The sequence below is a fragment of the Palaemon carinicauda genome, chromosome 45 (genome assembly GCF_036898095.1).
Source record: "Palaemon carinicauda isolate YSFRI2023 chromosome 45, ASM3689809v2, whole genome shotgun sequence".
NCBI lineage: Eukaryota > Metazoa > Arthropoda > Malacostraca > Decapoda > Palaemonidae > Palaemon > Palaemon carinicauda.
The window spans coordinates 28,742,224-28,754,723 of NC_090769.1; the positions used below are offsets into that span (position 1 = coordinate 28,742,224).

General features: G+C 36.0%; 1 pseudogene; it reads left to right on the forward strand.

Annotated features, from left to right (window-relative positions):
- Window positions 1–12,500, forward strand: part of LOC137634872 (fibrinogen C domain-containing protein 1-A-like) — a 527,818-nt pseudogene that overhangs the window by 446,621 nt on the left and 68,697 nt on the right.

Consider the following 12,500-nt stretch of genomic DNA (forward strand, 5'->3'; position numbering starts at 1 on the left):
ATTCTCTCTCTCTCTCTCTCTCTCTCTCTCTCTCTCCTCCTCTCTCTCTCTCTCTCTCTCTCTCTCTCTCTGTATCAAAGAGGAATATATATTAAACAAATGAAAATCCATCATGTGGCCATCTCTCTCTCTCTCTCTCTCTCTCTCTCTCTCTCTCTCTCTCTCTCTCTCTCTCTCTCTCTCAATCTGTCACGAACTGAATAACTGCAAACGAAGACTACACATTCCTTCTTGGCATCTTTCCCCCCTTCCATGATGAACGAACTTCATTTCATTTCTTCGCGAAAAACAACCACCGAAAAAATGAGTTGCCGGAACAAAAGGTCTTTCTTTCCAGAATCATTTTAGTTTTAAGTGTTTTTCTGCAATTGGCGAGAATACCTTCATATTGATATTCGGAGTTTTAACTTTATTTTTAGGTTTCTTATGGCTTCTTATGGGTGTTTAGTTTCATTGATATGTATTTATTTTGCCTTTTTAGTGTGCGGACTTTTAACTTTCTTTTTAGGTTTCTTATGGGTGTTTAGAGTTTCTTTTGACATGTATTTATTTTGCATTTTATTTCAGTGTGTCGTGAATTTAGCGCTACTTTTCCCATTATTTTAAAAGACAATTATATAAGCAACTTCTCTTTAAATCATTTCCGTTCATTTAAGCTCAAATAGAAAGCTCAAATAGACTAAATGCTTCATATCACGTTTAGAATTTCATTGGCACGTGTCGATTTTCGATTTTATTTTCAAGTGCTTTGAATTTAGTGCCATTTTTCTCGTTATTCGAAACGATAAATATACAAATTAATCTCCATAGAATCCTTTCCGTTTTTTTAAGCTCCAAAAGACTAAGTCTACTTCATATCGCCAAAAAAAAAAAAAAAAATGAAAAAAAAAAATAATAAAAAAAAAAAAACAGCACCGCCCACGACCGTCTTTCATTAATATTACTTTTTTTCTTCCTTCAAAAGCCTGGATAAGCTCGCCAACAAAACCTGCCCCCTCTCGCAGTCCGCTGGGCGTCGGGAACTGAATCTACGAAGCGACACACCTGCACGCCCACACGCCCCCCAGGACTGGTGTGGAAGATACGACCACAGAGGAGGATCAGCTGGCATACTTCCCGGCTGAGGAAGAAGGAGACGTAAGTTTTTTAGAGAGAGAGAGAGAGAGAGAGAGAGAGAGAGAGAGAGAGAGAGAGAGAGAGAGAGAGAGATGTTGTTGACATTATTAGTTGGTTAAAAAACACAGGCATAGCCATAACGTTTTTCATAATTCATTTCTGATATCAACAGATTTGGTCATTCTATGAGAGAATAGATTAACTATATTTGTGCCGTGTTTATTGGGGGCATTCTCATACTCTTGTAACTATTTAGTTGTATGCATATATATATATATATATATATATATATATATATATATATATATATATATATATATATATGATTAGCTCAACTACAAACCTAGCTAGGAAAGCAGGATGCTATAAGCCCAGGAGCTACAACAGGGGAAAATAGGCCAGTGAGGAAAGGAAAGATCATTCCACATTTTGGTCATAGCTGGATTAAAACTTCTGGGATACTGTGTAGTATTGAGCCTTATGAAGGAGATGGCTTGACTAGTAGAATGAACTACATAACTAGTATTGCGAGCTGGATGGTAGTCTGGGAATATCTGAATGCAACTTTCATAAAGAACTAATATTGAACGACGGTGTTAGAGATCGATATCTAGATCAGGAATAAGAAATTTAATAGACCGCAAGTTCTTGTATAATAAATTGAGATGATATTCAGCAGCTGAAGACCAGACAGTAGAACAATACTCGAAATAAGGGTTAGCTCTAGAGGAAACAACCATATTTATCATATAAGAGCCGAATTATGGATGAACCCTCTGTGTAGTAAACATTACCACAGCTAAATAGAAACTAAGCCCACTTATATTTTCATTTATATGTGATTTTGACAGAATAATTGAATGTAATTATTGCTGTTTTATTTGTTATTCTCTCTGTCATATGTCGGCCTTCAATAAGAATATTTGAATTACAAGAATTGTGAATGTTTGGACTACCGGTGTATTTGGTGTTTTAAAAACTATTCAATAAAGAAAATTGTCATTATGACATTCTCAAGTTAGGATCACATCGCTGATCTGTTTTCTGTAAATCTGTTTCATTGGTTCTTTGCGAAATCTAGTCAATCCCAAGCAAAACTTGACTTCAAAACCTAAATTTGGAAACGAAAATTTCCCATACTCTGTTAGAATGATACTTACATGCTCTAAGGCAGTGGTTCCCAAACTATCTTACCTGACGTCCCAATTTTTCTTCCAGTAGACCCGTACGCCCCCACTCCTCTTTTTCTTTTATATGAAATGATTCTTACATTTATTTCTTAGCATTGTACAGGAAAACAGGTTTCTGTTGGTATTACATTTTAATAATGAAAGCCACTCAAACAAATAATAGTACATTCCAGTAACTAAGAACGAAACATTTAGTTCGAAGTGAGCGAAAAAAAGTTTAAACATTAGAAAATTGGCAAAATTGAGTTGCAATCTTAGGAATAAATCATTTGAAAACATGGCATATAATATTTGAAAATACTTATGAGACTAAGGCACAATTTTTGGTCAAATTTAGTGAGATGGATGCATTTATGTAATGACATATATTTGTTCTTTTAATGATTTTATTCTACTAAACAAGTAATTTCCAGCAGGTGACTTCACGCCCCCCTAGTGGGGCGCGCCCCCCAGTTTGGGAACCACTGCTCTAAGGTCATAAGTAAGACGGAGAAATGTCATGTATAAGATGAAGGTGAACTTGGGATTTGAATACTACGATCAAAATAGGATGTTATATTACAAGCTGATGCTTTATAATGATAGCTCTAGGCCTTATGACAGATTGATCACCAATGGGAGTTGATCACAATATGTATATTCCCGAATAATTTGTTTGATTTATAAAGCCTCACTGTTTTTGGTTTTGCACCTGGTCCTCCGTTCTCTGCTGTTGGTACGATCTTGCTTCTAGAGGCGTCCGTGAAGTGTTGAATACCTCGGGAGATTTGCATATTGGCAAGTAAATCCAGTTAGAAAAGCGGCAGCAGGGTTCCGAAAGTTTTTAGAAATATTTTCAAACAGAGCACTTGTTTGTTTAGTTTTATGAAAATAGTTTAAAATAAACATGCATGTTTTTCTTAGTGAATATGTAAAATGGTCCTACGTTATTTATGCAGGTTTTTCTTCATATGTAAATCAAGAAGTTAAAGATTCAACATGGCGCTTAAGTAATATCTGTGATAAAACTAGAATTTTATGACGGGCTCCGGGTTAGCCTCTTTTTTTTCTTATTTTTTTTTTTACTTGTGTAAACACGAATTGGTTACCTTATAAAATACTGATGAATATTAATGCAATAGTATTACATGCCTCTATTATTGTTCATCTGTTGCTTTTTTTTTTTTTTTGTCTTGCCACTTTTTTGAGTAGGTTTTTTGTTCATGATGGCCTTGTCTTAATTCTCTTCATGACAAGGCTGCTTAATGTATATATCCACTTGGAATTTTTGGCCTTATTAAAAGTTAAATAACATGAAGGAAAACGTTTCTGTAGTAAAATCTTTTTTCAAATTTTACTCTGACGATGAAAATGTCTTCATATATTATATATACACTATATATATATATATATATGTATATATATATATATATATATATATATATATATATATATATATATATATATATATATATATATATATTATATGGGGTGTCCATACCTAAATTGGGTAGATATTTGGTTTGTTTGCCTCATTTAATGCACCTCTATATTATGTCCATCATTCGGTGCACACAGCACATCAAAACATTACTCGATTTCTTGCCATGTTCGCTGTATCATAACCTCATTAATGGAGGTAATGGCAACGGAGATCCTTTGCTTGAGATCAGTTATGTAATGTATCTTTGTTGAATACAAGAGACAGTCCCCAATGTGGTTGCACCGTCTTGCAGGAAAATGATGGTTAGTTGAAGCTCATCTACTTGTGGTGCCACATATTCTGTCAAAAGGGCAAAGTAAACATCAGCAGCATACCATTTCTCATTGAAGAAAAGTGGGCCAATGAATCGATTGCACGCAATCTCACACAACACATTAACCATTCAGGTATCTCGGTAAAGTTCCCTCGTCTCATGGCGATATTCTGACCCCCATATTTTCACATTGTGTGTTCAGTTAGCATGAAACATGAAAGGTTGTCTCGTCATTAAAACAAACTCGATTAAGGAACGTTTTCAGAATTTAAACTGCAAAATCTTTTCGTCATAGCTTAAACATTTGGCTCTAGTGCCTGTTTGAGTTGCACTTTGTAAGTGTACTAGTTCCTGAGTGGGAGTTTGTGCGCTGTAGTACGTGGTAGCTGTAAGCGTCTAGCAGCAGTACCGATAGGCCTTATAGGAGAACGATCAAGTGCCTGTCTTACAAGGTTGATGTTTTCCTCAGATTTTCCTGGTCGTCCACTCATCTCTTTATCCAACAATGTCCCTGTCTCTAAAAATTTCTTGTACCATGCAAGAATTGATAGACGTGAAAGTGGATTTCCACTTTCTGTTGATTCTCAGAATCTGCGTATCCGATTTTGTTTCAATATATCATGGCAGACATCTGACCTTTTCTCTAGGATCGGCTTTATTATGGGTATATTTAACCTCTTCCATCAGCAGGGTACTTGAAATACACAAATGATGGACCTTGACTCTTATGAAGGTGTAGACCCAAAATGGTACTTTTCCTTTTTCATAGAGAGATTTTATTTCTTAGCTCCTTAGTTGACTATTATTTTTCGCAAGATAGCAATAATAGGGTCGTTTTACACTTGTTGGAGAATTGATAAGGTTACTCCATTAGGGAAAGGTGTTATTTGGTAGCTCTAGTCCTGGTGATTACCGACCAATTTCCATGATTCCCGTATTATATAATTTTTTAAAGTCTCCTGGCAAAATATCTCAATAGTTATGCTGAAGGCAATTTAGCCATCGTAAAGACCTTGGAACATATAATGCCCATCTTGCAATTTCCATTGCTTTACAGAAATGCCCCTTTAGACGTTATTACGAAAGCGTTCTCTGATGTAATACCATTTTGTATATATATATATATATATATATGATAGAAATGAATTTATGTCTCGCATTGGGATCGAACCCTAGAATCAGATACCAAAAAGAAATAGAATTTCATGTAATATATATATATACTGTATATATATATATATATATATACGTACGTATATGTATATATAGCTATATATCTATATATATATGTGTGTGTGTGTGTTTGCTTTTGTGTGAATGTATGTATGTATGTATGCATGCATATTATGGCATGTCTCCCGAAAATTAAATAAAACAACCGCGATTAAGTAACAAACCAATCACATTTTTTTTTTTCATTTTCTTCCACCAGGTACCAACAACAGGAGCTTCTGGGGAAAGGGTCAGAACCTGGCTCATTCGCGAAGGCGGAAGGCCTGTCACCGAAGTCCAAACCTTAGACCTGAGCATGGTGAACCGTCTGGCCTCGGAGATCGCGAAGCAGATGGCTGAGGAGGAGTCAGGTCAGTCGGTGATAATTTACTTTTATCTCTGTAGAGATTGCTGTTTATATCCCTTCCTTACCAGGCTCTGGAATTTTATTTTTTTCGATGCTCCCTTGAATCCCATAATCTTCAATCTCTTGAGAGTCGAATTTATTACATCGGTTGTGGTTTCCTTGCTATGCCCTACCCCCCTCCCCCAAGCCTCCAATTTCATCCCTATGTTATTTTCATCATGGTTTTGAAATTTATCAAGAGGACCCCATCAGTAAACTGTAACACCATTATTAAACTGTAGTTGTGGCAACAAGCTTTCTTTTGTTGTTTTTTTCCTGTCATTTAACCAACTGAGAAGACACACTTCCTCTAATGTACCATAATTATCTGTAAAAATACTGTAATTACTGAATCACTAAAAATGGTATTATGGATTTTACAACTGTTCAAAAATAGCGAAAGCAACCAGCTTGTTGTCGACTCTAGTCTTCTCAGTGTTTTGCCTCTTTGGACTTCAAGTTATGTAAATCGTTACCTGTGTTACACTGCTATCCTGTGGTCTTATAGTTATGTCAAAAACGGCTGCTTTGTATGTAAGTGAAGTTTTATAGCTTGTTCAAGCTCGTGTTGCATAATCTCTGTATTATGAAACGCGATGTGTATCCACGGTTTTGTGTACGTTTAACAATGATACTCGACAGGTTATAAATTCCACGTTTAAGCTTCTTACTGTACAACCCAGAGCATTTATGACTCAACACTAGGTTCTGTATAGATAGACAATGCTGAATGAAAGTACCATAATGTGAGATGCATGAAAGTATGGTACGTAACTTAAAAAAATGTCGGAATATTATTTATAGGTATTCGCCAGTAATAGTTGTAACATGAGCATTGTCAAGGAAAACAATTTGACATGAGAAATTGTATATGGGATTTCTTTCCCAGTGTGCAAATGTGACATTTAATCTCCATACTAATTTGGAACATTTATAATTTGAACCAATTATTTAACGCCTAGGCCTCGGTGCGGCTTTTTTGAAAAAGGTGGTTAATATACGATCTTTGGGGGTGTTTCTATAGAAATTTCCTATCATACTAAATAATACAATATGACACTTTAGACGAGTTATCGCCTTTTGTTGAAAGTTAGTAAAAAACAAAAAAACAAAAAAGTATCCGATCATGAGGGAATTATACCAACTTTTTCTCATTTGTGTATACAAAATTATAAATTATTCTTTTAGTAGTTTTCGAATTGAGAGAGAGAGAGAGAGAGAGAGAGAGAGAGAGAGAGAGAGACGCCTAAGTTTGACGGTAGCAAACTTCAGGAAATAAAACAGCAGAAGGGCAGTGATTTTTGTCACAAACTGAGACAGCAGCAGTCAAGACAAAGTTGGTCTGGTCCTTGAAAGTGAAATTTGTTGTATTGTGTGAGAAGAGTTTTTTTTCTTTCTCAGAATGCCTGGAATTGTATTGACGACATGCTTACTTAGTAAATCACGACAAATGGGATTTCATGTGTTAATCTGAGAATATTTTCTCTCTCTCTCTCTCTCTCCCTCTCTCTCTCTCTCTCTCTCTCTCTCTCCGGCATCAATGGCCTTAGATGCCAGGATACCAGGATACTTCAAATCTCTCTCTCTCTCTTCTCTCTCTCTCTCTCTCTCTCCGGCGTCAATTGCCTTAAATGTCAAGATGCCAGAAAACCTCAAATCAATCAATCAATCAATCTCTCTCTCTCTCTCTCTCTCTCTCTCTCTGGCGTCAGTGTCTAGATGTCAGGATCCCTGAAAACCTCAAATCTCTCTCTCTCTCTCTCTCTCTCTCTCTCTCTCTCTCACGGCGAAAAGTTGTGCAATTCATTTTATTTTTAAAAACCAGTCGGATTGATTTAGTCCCGTCTTGTGATGGAAATGGAACTATTAATTTTGATTTATTCCATATTATTTAATTTGCATTTGATAAGTTTTGATATACAGCTGTAGTAAAATTGGTGGCCTCTCGAATTCGTCCTATTTTATCATTTTCAATTTCTTATTATTATTGCTAACTAAGCTACAGCCTTAGTTAGAAAAGCATGATGTTATAAGCCCAAGGGCTCCAACAGAGATAAATAGCCCAATGAGGAAAGGGAACAAGGAAATAAACAAACTACAAGAGATGAAATAACAATCAAAATGAATTATTGTAAGATCATTAACAATATTATATTAGATCTATCATATATAAACTATAATTATCCTCAAGCAAGAGAACTGGCTAGTTATGAAAAAGAGAGAGAGAGAGAGAGAGAGAGAGAGAGAGAGAGAGAGAGAGAGAGAGAGAAGTAAATTAACGCTCACATTAGTTGAAAATTATGATCAATAGGTGTTTTTACCGTTTTAATTAGCAGCTTCCGCAGCGGTAATTTGGATCCAACCCAGTTTGAATTGATGGGATTTTTTTTTGTTTTTATAAAATCCTAAAACTTAACATAAATAACGCCGTGGTTTATCTTTATCATTCATTACTTCTCTCTCTTCATAATTGAAATGCTCATATTTGTAGTCAATACTTCTGAAAGAGTGATAATTACAGTTATTTTATTTTATTCTTTAATCTTTTTTTTTTTTTTTTTTTGAGGGGGGAATGCTTCCTTGCATGTTAGGTCGCTGGCCACTGTTTACTCTATATTGTTATTATCTTATACTATATCCCTATCGGCATTTAATATTCTTGCGAAATTTCTTTCCAGATTAAGGTAATTATGCTAATTATGAAACCGTTTTCGTGACCTCATTTTCACAAAGTATTGGGATGATGAATGAAAACGTCATTTGTTGTTTCATCATTATTGCCTCAACTTCCAATCACTAGTGGCGTAGAGAGGCATCCCATTTTCCATGATTATTTTTGTTTAAATTTACATTAAATATACATATATATATATATATATATAGTATATATATACAGTATATATATACAGTATATATATATATATATATATACAGTATATATATATATATATATATATTTATATATACACAGTGTATATACATATATATATATATATATATTTTTATATATATATATATATATATGTATGTATATATATATACATACATATATATATGCAGTGTATATATATATATATATATATATGCAGTATATATATATATATATATATCGTTGTTCCTATCAATTTCTAGTAGGTAGATATTTCACTGCAAAACCTTGTGTCATCTCTTCCAAAATGAGTTTATTAATATTAAGCCGTTTGACCTAACAAGGAGAGCCTGTAAGAAAAAAATGTCTTGGCAGCCACTGTGGCATCCATCCTTTAACTATTGAATTATTGATAAACTAACGTTTAAATTCTTGTGTCCCGTGTTATTGGAAAATTGTTCCAACGGAAGGAACCTTGCTTGTACCATTCAATGATTTTCATATCTGCACAAAGAAAGTGAGTATCAATATTATTTCAAATAGGACGTATTTAGAAAATATATTTTTTTACCTTAGTAGTGCTCCCGTAGCCCCAAACATTCAACAGATTATATTATAGTCAATAGCAGATTTGTAACGTCTCTGCCTGGTGTTTGCCCGTCGGGGGTTCGAGTCCCGCTCAGACTCGTTAGTGCTATTAGTGTATGCAACCTTACCATCCTTGTGAGCTAAAGGTCCAGTCACACATGCATGTTTAGGCCAGCCGTATTATCACGTATCAAAAAGTGCACGTATAACGTCAGTACAACGCAGTTCGCTGGTTCGTGCAACGCAGTAATTGTGGAAACGTCCCAGCAACCTAGGACGTACCTTGCCGTATGAACGGTACCTCGTGGATACCTGGCGGTACGGCGAGGGCCACGTATATTGTGGGCAGCTCACAATATACGTGGGTCGTCACGTATCCGTGATTGTACTTGACTATACGTTGGGCGCACGGGAGGCCAACCTAGGGGCAACCGGAACATACGTGAACATACGTAATGTATAACGTCAGTGCTAAGGAAGCCCAACGCCATCTTCACGTATTGTGGCTGTTTCCCCGCCAAACACGCCAACCCACACCACCGCCAGGTAGCGTTAAGGCAGCGGCGCGGCAACGTGGCTTCAGTGTGACAGAGAGAGCCGTACGGCTGGCCTAAACATGCATAAAAAAAAAACCCTAAAACACGAAGAAACAAAGGAGCTACCAAATATAGTAAAACCAGAGCAAGTGTGAAACTTCATCCCGATAATAACCATTCGATTTCGGTTATTATTATTATTATTATTATTATTATTAAATGCTAAGCTACAACCCTAGTTGGAAAAGCAGGATGCTATAAGCCCAGGGGCCCCAACAGGGAAAATAGCCCAGTGCGGAAAGGAAATAAGGAAAAATAAAATATTTTAAAAATAGTAGTTGGATGGTGAATGACTGTCAGGTACCGCCCAGCACCCTTTTTATACCTGGGAGTATAGAGGAGGCATGCCTGGCACCAACCTCGCGCTGATATACCTCTGACGAAAGTCTGACGTAGCTCTGACGTTGCTCTGACGTAGCTCTTATGTAGCTCTGACGTAGCTCTGACGGCACTTGACGTACCACCTACGTCACCATACCTAGTAAAGACGTTATGCTTGCGTGACCCTTCACGTACTACCTGGAAGTATGTCCATACAGTAGGTCCACATAACGTATGCACAACGTAAGTACAACGCACAACGGCTGCCACTCACGCACTACGTCACACTAACGCAGTACTAACGTCATACTGACGTGCGTAGGTGCAACGTTGTGCGGCACAATTCAATACCTGTGTGGGCGTGGTTAAAAACGCACGTTTGGCCGCGTATGGGCATACGGGAGGACATACCGGGTGAGAACATGCATGTGTGACTCTACCTTAAGGTTGGGGGGTTTCGGAAAGCCTATAGGTCTGTCTGCTGAGTCATCAGCAGCCACTGCCTGGCCCTCCCTGGTCCTAGCTTGGGTGGAGAGGAGGCTTGGGCGCTGATCATATAATATATGGTCAGTCTCTAGGGCATTGTCCTGATTGATAGGGCAATGTCACTGTCCCTTGCCTCTGCCATTCATGAGCGACCTTTAAACCTTTAAACCTGTACTGATGTAATAAGTAATCTGTTTGAGAAATTAAGGCTAATGAGAATGAAGGATGAAATTAATGGCAAGATTAGCAGATTCCAGGGTGGTGGGATATAGGGTAGATCACCAGCAGATCACCTTATTACAATGAATGCTGTTATAGATTATAATCATTATTCAGGAACCTCAACATATGGTTTGGAGATGCAGTAAAGTGTTTTGATAAACTTTGCTTAAAAGACTGTGTCAAAGAATTAAGCAAGATGATAGGGAAAGAGGATGCTAAGATGATATATGAACTAAATGAGGAAGCTGAAGCAATAATCAAGAGTCCCATCGGATATACAGAAGAAATTGATATAGAAGGAAATGTAAAACAGTGAACAATTTTAGGACAAAAAATATGCTCAGTTGTTAATTCTATAAGTAAAAATACGATAAACCTGATTAGAAACATTTGAATAAAAGCCCTGATTCATGTAGATGATATAATGTTTCCGAGCAACAATAAATACAAAGTAAAAAAAGCTATAAGCAATTAGCGCAGTTTGGAAGAACTAAAAAAATTTACTTTTAGCGCCAATTCACAGATGTCAGCGGTGTTAGTAATGAGACAAAACCGAAGGGGTTAAAAAGGTTAATTGAGTAGTTAGAAATGGAAGGATAGAACCAGTCAAAGAATATGAATATTTAGAAGAAGGGTACTCAGAAAAGGTTAAACCATAGTCTTAGCATAAGTAAAAGGGTTGCAAAAATAGCTAGAAGTTACATTCAGATCTTCCCGGACAGTTCTATCCTGTTCGTGAAACTAGACCTTCTCCATCATGAGGCTCAATACATAGTATGCTAGAAGTTTTATTCCAGCTGTGACCAAGTTATGGAATGATCTTCCTAATCGGGTAGTTGAATCGGTAGAACTTCAAAAGTTCAAACTTGCAGCAAATGTTTTTATGTTGAACAGGCTGACATAAGTCTTTTTATAGCTTATATATGACATATCTGTTTTGATGTTATAGTTTTATAAATGTTTTATTTTAATTGTTCATTAATTTTCATATCGTTTATTTGTTTATTTCCTTTCCGCACTGGGCTATTTTTCCTTGTTGAAGCTCTTAGGCTTATAGCATCTTGTTTATCCAAGTAGGGTTGTAGCTTAGCTAGTAGTAGTAATAATAATAGTAATAATAATAATAATAATAATAATAGTAGTAGTAGTAGTAGTAGTAGTAGTAGTAGTAGTAGTAGTAGTAGTAGTAGTAGTAGTTGTAGTAGTAGTAGTAGTAGTACCTGCTGAGTCATCAAAAGCCCTTTCCTGGCCCTAGCTTGTATGGAGCTGGGCATGAACGCTGATCCTTACGTTTTTCACCCATAAGAAAACCTCTAACCCTTTATTGTTATTGATGTTCTCCACCTTTTTTTATGTCTCAAAAACTATTAGTTGTTAAAAAATATTTGGTTATTTTTAGTGACTCAAAAACTATAAGTTGTTAAGAAATATTTGGTTCAACAAATATACATTATTTCTTCGTTTTCCTTTATACAAAGAAACTCCAGATTACTTAAAGTATATTATTCGTGCATACTCAGCATGAATAACCCTAATGTCTCATGGGCTCTCGCAAAAAAAAAAAAAAAAAAAAAAAAAATAAATAAAAAGAAAATTATCTCTTTTCAATGATCTTACATTTTGAAATAAAGTAAAAGAATGACTAATATGGCGGAGAAACTTTCCTTTTAGTGTCAATACTTATTTATATGCGTTTTCTTCTCAGAAAAGAAGTCTTAGTTCCACTCCAGGTAATAGATGGCCTCTCAATTATTCAGA